The sequence below is a fragment of the Schistocerca cancellata genome, unplaced genomic scaffold (genome assembly GCF_023864275.1).
Source record: "Schistocerca cancellata isolate TAMUIC-IGC-003103 unplaced genomic scaffold, iqSchCanc2.1 HiC_scaffold_1147, whole genome shotgun sequence".
In the NCBI taxonomy this organism is placed as follows: Eukaryota; Metazoa; Arthropoda; class Insecta; order Orthoptera; family Acrididae; genus Schistocerca; species Schistocerca cancellata.
In genome coordinates, this window is record NW_026047146.1 from 78,587 (window position 1) to 89,628 (window position 11,042).

Genomic DNA, 11,042 nt, shown 5'->3' on the forward strand with positions numbered 1-11,042 from the left:
CTTCTTCATGTGATCCTTTCGATACAGTTCCACTATTCAATCGTCCAATGTTTACACTCCTTACATCAAGCGAGACATTGTTTACCATTTATCAGCATGATGTGTAGTTTATGAGCAGCCACTTGACCAAGATATCCAAGTTTTCTCACCTTCTGCCTAACTGTCACAGTACTTGCAATGGATCCTGATGCAGTTTCGAAACCTTGTGTAATGGTGTGGATAGATGTCTGTGTATTATACATTACGACCCACTTCAACTGTTGGCGGTCTCTGTCATTCAACAGACGAGGTCGGTCTGTATGCTTTTGTGCTGTATGTGTCTCCTCGCATTTCCACTTCATTATCACGCTGGAAACAGTGGACCTAGGGATGTTTAGAAGTGTGGAAATCTTTCATACAGACACATGACACAGGTGACATCCAATCACCTGACCACATTCAAAGTTCATGAGTTCCACAGAACGCCCCATTCTGCTTTCAAACGATGTCTAATGACTACTAAGGTCGCTGATATGGAGTACCTGGCAGTAGGTGGAAGCAAAAATTACCTTAAATAAAAAACGTATGTGTTTTGGGGTGTCTTGATACTTTTGATCACATAGTGTGCATCATAACAATATTATTACAGAATAAGTTTTAAAGGATATGGAGGTTATTGTTTTGAGGCATTGTATACATGCTTTGGAATAAATATTTAAGGTGGTATATAAATCTGATGCTGTCAAGTTTATACAACATAAATTTCATTCTCGTCTATATAATCAGTTGACTTTTGGCAAACTTTTAAGTACAATAATTATGTTGGTGACACTGGTAAAATTATACATACTGTTTGTCCACAATAAGGTGATGTTTACATCTACATTTATACTCTGCAAGCCACCCAACGGTGTGTGGCGGAGGGCACTTTACGTGCCACTGTCATTATCTCCCTTTCCTGTTCCAGTCGCGTATGGTTCGCGGGAAGAACGACTGTCTGAAAGCCTCTGTGCGCGCTCTAATCTCTCTAATTTTACATTCGTGATCTCCTCGGGAGGTATAAGTAGGGGGAAGCAATATATTCGATACCTCATCCAGAAACGCACCTCTCGAAACATGGCGAGCAAGCTACACCGCGATGCAGAGCGCCTCTCTTGCAGGGTCTGCCACTTGAGTTTGTTAAACATCTCCGTAACGCTATCACGGTTACCAAATAACCGTGTGACGAAACGCGCCGCTCTTCTTTGGATCTTCTCTATCTCCTCCGTCAACCCGATCTGGTACGGATCCCACACTGATGAGCAATACTCAAGTATAGGTCGAACGAGTGTTTTGTAAGCCACCTCCTTTGTTGATGGACTACATTTTCTAAGGACTCTCCCAATGAATCTCAACCTGGTACCCGCCTTACCAACAATTAATTTTATATGATCATTCCACTTCAAATCGTTCCGCACGCATACTCCCAGATATTTTAAAGAAGTAACTGCTACCAGTGTTTGTTCCGCTATCATATAATCGTACAATAAAGGATCCTTCTTTCTATGTATTCGCAATACATTACATTTGTCTATGTTAAGGGTCAGTTGCCACTCCCTGCACCAAGTGCCTATCCGCTGCAGATCTTCCTGCATTTCGCTACAATTTTCTAATGCTGCAACTTCTCTGTATACTACAGCATCATCCGCGAAAAGCCGCATGGAACTTCCGACACTATCTACTAGGTCATTTATATATATTGTGAAAAGCAATGGTCCCATAACACTCCCCTGTGGCACGCCAGAGGTTACTTTAACGTCTGTAGATGTCTCTCCATTGAGAACAACATGCTGTGTTCTGTTTGCTAAAAACTCTTCAATCCAGCCACACAGCTGGTCTGATATTCCGTAGGCTCTTACTTTGTTTATCAGGCGACAGTGCGGAACTGTATCGAACGCCTTCCGGAAGTCAAGGAAAATGGCATCTACCTGGGAGCCTGTATCTAATATTTTCTGGGTCTCATGAACAAATAAAGCGAGTTGGGTTTCACACGATCGCTGTTTCCGGAATCCATGTTGATTCCTACATAGTAGATTCTGAGTTTCCAAAAACGACATGATACTCGAGCAAAAGACATGTTCTAAAATTCTACAACAGATCGACGTCAGAGAGATAGGTCTATAGTTTTGCGCATCTGCTCGACGACCCTTCTTGAAGACTGGGACTACCTGTGCTCTTTTCCAATCATTTGGAACCTTCTGTTCCTCTAGAGACTTGCGGTACACGGCTGTTAGAAGGGGGGCAAGTTCTTTCGCGTACTCTGTGTAGAATCGAATTGGTATCCCATCAGGTCCAGTGGACTTTCCTCTGTTGAGTGATTCCAGTTGCTTTTCTATTCCTTGGACACTTATTTCAATGTCAGCCATTTTTTCGTTGGTGCGAGGATTTAGAGAAGGAACTGCAGTGCGGTCTTCCTCTGTGAAACAGCTTTGGAAAAAGGTGTTTAGTATTTCAGTTTTACGCTTGTCATCCTCTGTTTCAATGCCATCATCATCCTGGAGTGTCTGGACATGATGTTTCGAGCCACTTACTGATTTAACGTAAGACCAGAACTTCCTAGGATTTTCTGTCAAGTCGGTACCTAGTATTTTACTTTCGAATTCACTGAACGCTTCACGCATAGCCCTCCTTACGCTAACTTTGACATCGTTTAGCTTCTGTTTGTCTGAGAGGTTTTGGCTGCGTTTAAACTTGGAGTGAAGCTCTCTTTGCTTTCGCAGTAGTTTCCTAACTTTGTTGTTGTACCACGGTGGGTTTTTCCCGTCCCTCACAGTTTTGCTCAGCACGTACCTGTCTAAAACGCATTTTACGATTGCCTTGAACTTTTTCCATAAACACTCAACATTGTCAGTGTCGGAACAGAAATTTTCGTTTTGATCTGTTAGGTAGTCTGAAATCTGCCTTCTATTACTCTTGCTAAACAGATAAACCTTCCTCCCTTTTTTTATATTCCTATTAACTTCCATATTCAGGGATGCTGCAACGGCCTTATGATCACTGATTCCCTGTTCTGCACTTACAGAGTCGAAAAGTTCGGGTCTGTTTGTTATCAGTAGGTCCAAGATGTTATCTCCACGAGTCGGTTCTCTGTTTAATTGCTCGAGGTAATTTTCGGATAGTGCACTCAGTATAATGTCACTCGATGCTCTGTCCCTACCACCCGTCCTAAACATCTGAGTGTCCCAGTCTATATCTGGTAAATTGAAATCTCCACCTAAGACCATAACATGCTGAGAAAATTTATGTGAAATGTATTCCAAATTTTCTCTCAGTTGTTCTGCCACTAATGCTGCTGAGTCGGGGGGTCGGTAAAAGGAGCCAATTATTAACCTAGCTCGGTTGTTGAGTGTAACCTCCACCCATAATAATTCACAGGAACTATCCACTTCTACTTCACTACAGGATAAACTACTACTAACAGCGACGAACACTCCACCACCGGTTGCATGCAATCTATCCTTTCTAAACACCGTCTGTGCCTTTGTAAAAATTTCGGCAGAATTTATCTCTGGCTTCAGCCAGCTTTCTGTACCTATAACGATTTCAGCTTCGGTGCTTTCTATCAGCGCTTGAAGTTCCGGTACTTTACCAACGCAGCTTCGACAGTTTACAATTACAATACCGATTGCTGCTTGGTCCCCGCATGTCCTGACTTTGCCCCGCACCCGTTGAGGCTGTTGCCCTTTCTGCACTTGCCCGAGGCCATCTAACCTAAAAAACCGCCCAGCCCACGCCACACAACCCCTGCTACCCGTGTAGCCGCTTGTTGCGTGTAGTGGACTCCTGACCTATCCAGCGGAACCCGAAACCCCACCACCCTATGGCGCAAGTCGAGGAATCTGCAGCCCACATGGTCGCAGAACCATCTCAACCTCTGATTCAGACCCTCCACTCGGCTCTGTACCAAAGGTCCGCAGTCAGTCCTGTCGACGATGCTGCAGATGGTGAGCTCTGCTTTCATCCCGCTAGCGAGACTGGCAGTCTTCACCAAATCAGATAGCCGCCGGAAGCCAGAGAGGATTTCCTCCGATCCATAGCGACACACATCATTGGTGCCGACATGAGTGACCACCTGCAGATGGGTGCACCCTGTACCCTTCATGGCATCCGGAAGGACCCTTTCCACATCTGGAATGACTCCCCCCGGTATGCACACGGAGTGCACTTTGGTTTTCTTCCCCTCCCTTGCTGCCATATCCCTAAGGGGCCCCATTACGCGCCTGACGTTGGAGCTCCCAACTACCAGTAAGCCCACCCTCTGCGACTGCCCGGATCTTGCAGACTGAGGGGCAACCTCTGGAACAGGACAAGCAGCCATGTCAGGCTGAAGATCAGTATCAGCCTGAGACAGAGCCCGAAACCGGTTCGTCAGACAAACTGGAGAGGCCTTCCGTTCAGCCCTCCGGAATGTCTTTCGCCCCCTGCCACACCTTGAGACGACCTCCCACTCTACCACAGGTGAGGGAGCAGCCTCAATGCGGGCAGTTTAGCACGGTGTCGGTCGGAAACGGCCGTGCCCATGCAATATGGCTGCTGAGACCATCTTAAGCGACAGCGAAAAACAGGAAGTAATGTAGTTAACAGAATTTAACACATCCAGTGGAAGGCAATATGAACCTGCCAGGGTAGCCGAGAGTGCTAACGTGCTGCTTCCTGGACTCGGGTAGGCACACCTGCCACGTATCGAATCCACCCAGTGGATCGACAACGACGGCCGGTGTGCTGGTCATCCTGGATGTGGTTTTTAGGCGGTTTTTCACATCCTACTAGGTGGATACTGGGCTGGTCCTCACATCCCACCTCAGTTACATGACTTGCAGACATCTGAAACACATTCACACTATTTCATGATTTACACTAGATGCAGACAGCTGGGGGTACACTACTTCCATCCCGGGAGGTATGGGGTGGTGGCAGGAAGGGCATCCGGCCACCCCTTAAATTTAACCATGCCAATTCTGTACTTAACACTGCTGACCCTGTGCACTATGTGAGATAAAGGCAGTAGTAAAAGAAAGAAGAAAGAAAGTGGAAGGCGTTATGAGAATAGCCTCCGAACACGAAATTTTTGGCAGGCCGAAAGACCTATGTCGTTATTGTATTCCCCAAGATAGTAGATGCTGTACTGAGATGTAATAATAACTCAGCAGTAGGCTTTGGGCTATTCTGATTTCTAAGAGATGGTAATCAAAATGCAAAACTGTTGGAGAGAGAATAGGAATCATAATATACATTCACATTTTGGAAGGCAAGTAAGTTGATTGGTTAAAATGATGATGTTAGAATATTTTATTTTCCCATAGCATTTATTTGATAGTAACATATGTATTCAACTTGCAAGTGTAGTGTTGTGTTGATAACTGTTATAAACAGCAGATTTAGTCTCATAGCTATGTGCGAATGAAAGGGTATAGAGTTATGCTGTATGCAGCTACATACTGTTGTAGTGACTGTTGGAAAATAAACATTTTGAGTAGTTAAGTAATGGAGTTCTTGGAACTATCTCAATGGAAGCGTCCGATTCCACCCATCTGCTTTGATATGTGACGTAAGGGTGCTGTGTGTGACGTCATTACGGCGCGGAATTTTTGGGTTGGTTGTGTTTGTATATGTTGCTTTGTTGTATTTGATGGCCCTTCTGGTGGTCTGTGTGTATGTGCTGAGTGTAATGTGTTGTAGGGGTTCATTTGAGATTTGGTTTAGGATGTAAGTATAAGAATTTCAGTGTTAGAACTGAAAATTTATAGATCTTAGCTGCACTGCTTAAAAAGAAAATGCTCTAGGACAGACTGAATAGAAGTATCCTGTCAGTCCTGTTTGTGGGCCAGTACAGTGAGAAAGATTTGTAAGTGCAAAGCAGCCAGTACTGACATTTTTTAGTTGTACCAAGAAGGTGCACACTTTAAACAAATGTTCCATAGTAACTGAACTTCATTCTAGATAATTTAGCGCTCTGCTATCCTCTGCTATTTGGCAATCATTGTCACATCACTATTTACTACCTGAGGCTAACGTAAGGTTATTTGCACAAGATCGGGTTCTGGTACTACACTCATCTCCTCATTGTGTTTTTGAGTTTTGTGTGGTTTCACAGTATCTATGCCTTTGTTTGATCTAGAAGGGTGAATTGAAATATTCAACACAATGTTTTAGAGTTGTATGTTTTGTCCTGGTATCAAATGCTTTGTTTGAGACATGTAGCTCAAGTGAAAACTGTAGTGTTGAGTTTTTGAGTTGTGTATGGGTTACTGATATTGTGGTCTTTTTTTGAGATATATCGGTCATTCAAAATTTACAACACCAATAGCTTTTATTTTCACAATGTTTTTGTATTAAATTTTGAGGATTTCAAGCTCTTGATTTTTGGGAGAATATTTGTTTTGCATTGATATCATTATTCTTACAGTCATGTATTTAGTTTGTCTCTGCAAAAAAAAAACCACTCTTCATTTGGTTGTACTTTTAGTTTCATTCTTTCTGTTACTGGAGTAAATATTTTACATATTATTTATGTTTAATCGCAAGTGTAATGGGTGACATCATGGTCACCATATTGTATTTTCTTGAAGTAGATGTTTGCACCACATTGATGACATTAATAGTTAAAACATTTGGGTGGAGTCACAATTTTCAGTTATGCCAATCTACTTTCTATTATACAGGGTGGCGCACAAAATGTGTTACCATTTTGTTTTTTAATATAAACTTCATTGCCAATACAATCTGAAAGCAACATATACTACAATGAAGAGCCATCCATGGGGATTTGTTCTAACTCAGCACATGCTCAATATGTCCACCATTTCATTTCCTAACTTCCTTCAAATGAACACTGAAGCTAGTGATTACCCTATGGCACATGTCTTCCATAATTTCACTGCAAGCTTCAAGAATAAGTCTTCTGAGCTCCATTAAATTCCACAGCTTCTTGCTACTGCCTTGCTGCCTTGCCCTTCAACACACAGTGGTTCATGCAAGATGGAGAAAGGCCACATACTGCAAACACTGTGTTGGAGTTTTTACACGAGCATTTCGACAAGTGGATCATTTCACTCAGGTTTCCAGGTCGCTTCAGTGATGGACAAAATTGGCCCCCCAATAGTCCAGACCTCAATTCATGTGACTTTTTTCCTTGGGGGTACCTACAGGAAAAAAGTTTCCCAAAATGTCCACATGATTTAATGGAGCTCAGAAGACATTCTTCAAGCTTACAGTGAAATTATGGAAGACATAGGGTAATCACTAACTTTAGTGTTCATTTGAAGGAAGTTAGGAAACGAAATGGTGGACATATTTAGCATGTGCTGAGTTAGAACAAATCTCCATGGGTGACTCTTCATTGTAGTATATGTTCCTTTCAGATTGTATTGACAATAAAGTTTATATTCAAAAACAAAATGGTAACACATTTTGTGCACCACCCTGTATAATAAAAGGTAGATTAGCATAACTGAAAATTTTGACTCCACCCATATGTTCCTTTCAGATTATATTGACAATAAAGTTTATATTCAAAAGCAAAATGGTAACACATTTCGTGCTCCACCCTGTAGTTAGAGCAGTAGATACCTTTGTATAGACTGATTTTATTTTTCAGATATAGTTTGTGTGTGTTTTGATTAATTAAAAATAATGCTATTTTCCAAGGATCATTGGCCTGTTTCTATCACAATGGTGTAGATTACATTGGTTTTACACTCTGTGCCTTCCTTGTGTTTATGGCTACATACTAGCCATTTACAGATACCAGCTGGCTCAATGGCTGAAAAGTAATGATAATGAACCTATTGATTTCTTTCACTGCTCATGTTACAGTGTAGGAATATTTACATCTACTTCTTAACAGCACAGGCAATCATTATAGTGTTTTATGTCACAAGGTTTTTGTTAAATATCTATCTTCCGAGTAGGAGTTGCCAGGTCAGATTTAAAAATTGTGTAAGGGTTTCCAGCAGCCAGTCAGCTTCAGTTTTAGTCTTCACTTTTTATTTACCTTGACTGGTTTTTAAATTACAAGTGATTTATCATCAGATGGTACATATTTATTGCATATTTTCAGCATTGTGGTGGATCATGTAACTGTGGCAAGATGTGAGAATGAAACCTGTATGCACTGAATGTGATGAGAAGTATGTACAGTTCATGCCTGGCCACAGGTGCCCAACTGCAACAATGCTGCAAACATGCAATAAGTATGTACTGTCTGATATGGTGATACAAAACTGGTTATGGTAAATAAAGACCAAAAAATAATACGGAAGGTGGCAAATCGCAGTAATTTCTGAAAACCTTGATTCATCACTCCCACAGTATCCCACATATGTAATGGATATACCTTGAAGTATTAAAATTGTGTTGGTACCTGTCAGAACTTATTAGTGGGAAAATAACAGAAAACTGTTGTTGAATGCTTTTGAGAGCCTTTGGCATATTTAGTGACAAACAATTACATTTTCTTCTAAATTTGGATTGAAATAAACTTAGTGGCTTACAAACAACTATGGAAGCACAGGGTTGTTGGTTGTATACAACACTCCATGTGCTTAGAATGAGCAACAGCTGCACATGCAATGCAAATGGAGCAAAACATACATTTGGATTATTTTTATTGTTGTCTTTGTCAGCATCAGTGGGGGTGGTGGATAGGGAAACAATTGGCTCTCCCCTTCCTGTATCCTACTGTACCATAGAAAGTTGTGTGATGCCTAAAAATCAGTCATTATAGTGAGCACACATGTGTCATGAAAGAACTACTGGTGGCTGACTCCTTTCCTCTTCCACAATCACAGATTTATTTTATTCAAGGTTTAGTGTGGTCTTAAAAATCAGTTCAAGCTGAACTGTGATTTTCACTATCAATACAAGACGAAAATATAACTCTTGTGTAAACTTTGCATCCTTACCCAGAATTTAACAAAGTTCTGTGCTACATAATGATGTGAAAACATTCTAGAAGCTCCTATCTAACATACACCAAGTAATTGGTTGTCTCAGCCAATTCAAAAGCAAATTTAAAACATACATCATGAGCGACTCCTTCCACTGATTATCTTAGTGCAAGGATGTGACTCTTTTACCTAGATGGCAAGCAGTGTGTTGTAAACTATCCTGTGTAATTAATTTTTTAGATCTATGTTTTCTTTGAAAAACACCTGAATAATCAAGTAAATATTAAGTTTCTGATAAGAAAGTTAGCAGAGACCTAATACAACTACAGTAACTGCAGCTTTCTTTCTAATTCACTAATACACATTTAACTAGCATAAACAGAACTAGTATTAAGCAGTATTTATTCTTAATATAGTGTACAGCATATGCTATGTTTGGTTGTCTTTTGTTAATGTTTACCTGTTCCATGGCCCTGTAGGTTCATCTTGTTGGTGGGTTGTACAGAATATGATAATGAGTGGAAAAAATCACTATACTTTTGAAATTGTGATGGTTTATTTACGTCAAGCCCCATTAGTAAATGTATATTTTGTGAAGGTGCTGTTATAATGCTTAATGCCTTGAAGATACACCTTCAAAATGATTATCAGTAAACACGCATCTCCAGCTGTCAATGTATAATGTGAATGGAATACCTGATCAGATTAACTGATTATTTGCTTCACCATTTGTCAATTTGATACTTGCTCAAATGCAGGAGTTTTTACTCCTAGGTACTTCATTTGGGATTGATTAGTGCCTCATTACTGATGGAGTGGTGTACTTTACATACAAAATTCATGTTAGTAATCAGTGTGTACTTACCTCTTTTCTAATTTGACATATAGTGATGTTATTCTACTTGTGTTCATTCTTTCCATTACTGCCAGGTTCAATCAAAAAATATTCAACAGTTCATTCAGTATACCTTTGATTTATTTTGAGAAACAGATTCCAAATCCAGTACCACACCAGAATGACTACAGGATTGCACAGTCAAACATTCTCTACCACCACACTATATTTTCTGGGATGGTTACTAAGGATAGGCCATGGCCAATACCCAAGAACATTATTTTATATTTTACCATCTGTGCCAAATTAATATGTCTGGTAATACATTAATGTTTTGGAACTGTCAACAATAGTATCATAGATCCATTTTAAGAAAATGAAATGGTTTACATTCCACTGTGAAAAGCCACTGTCGTAAAATGTTTATTGAAGTGGATGACACTTGTATCTCATGTGTTGGAGTTACTGTTGTAATGAATGTGATTTTTTTTAGTATGATATGTTAAAAACTGCAGTAAAATAAAATTGTTTATTGAAAAAAGAGTTATGTATCTTACACAGCCATATTGTCCCATCTTATATGTGTGTTGTGCTCAACCACTACTCCCCTCCCCTCCCAGAGAAAGTAATACAGAATCATTGCATAATGTAATGTGTGTGTGTGTTGTAAAAGGGGGGCAGGGGTTTATGCACTTTTGAGAAGAGAGTTTATTGGTCCATCGACTAATGATTATAAGTCTAAGGATAATATTTCTTGACTGAGGTGCTTACATTTCTTTAAAACTAAAGTTGTGAAAAATATGAAATTATAATATTTTGTGACTGGCTGTTCATGTAATGTTGTGTTATAATATATTCAATTATTCAAAATTTATTCGCTTATTGTGAACTGTTAGACATCAGCTGTATTGGGTATAGAGGTAATACCTATTAGCAACATATGAAAATTTCAGCTGGACCACAACTTGCACCTGCATTTCTCTCTTATTGTGAGGAAATATTCCATGAAGTTTTGCATTTGCCGTCAGATGTTACTGAACCATTCTTCTGACTGCGTAGTTTCCAGCAATCAGAACGTGAATTGGATGAATAAATACTGAATATTCATCTGTCATAGAAACTTCATCAAATATTCACTGTGCATATGTTTATAATAATCAAACAATGGAAAATCCAGGATGGAATGTAATAATATTGTGAGAAGGAGAGTTGCTACTGTCCATAGTGGAGATGCTGAGTCGCAAACAGGCACAACAGAAAGCTTTCGGCCAGTAAGGCCTTCATCAAAATTAGATCTGCTG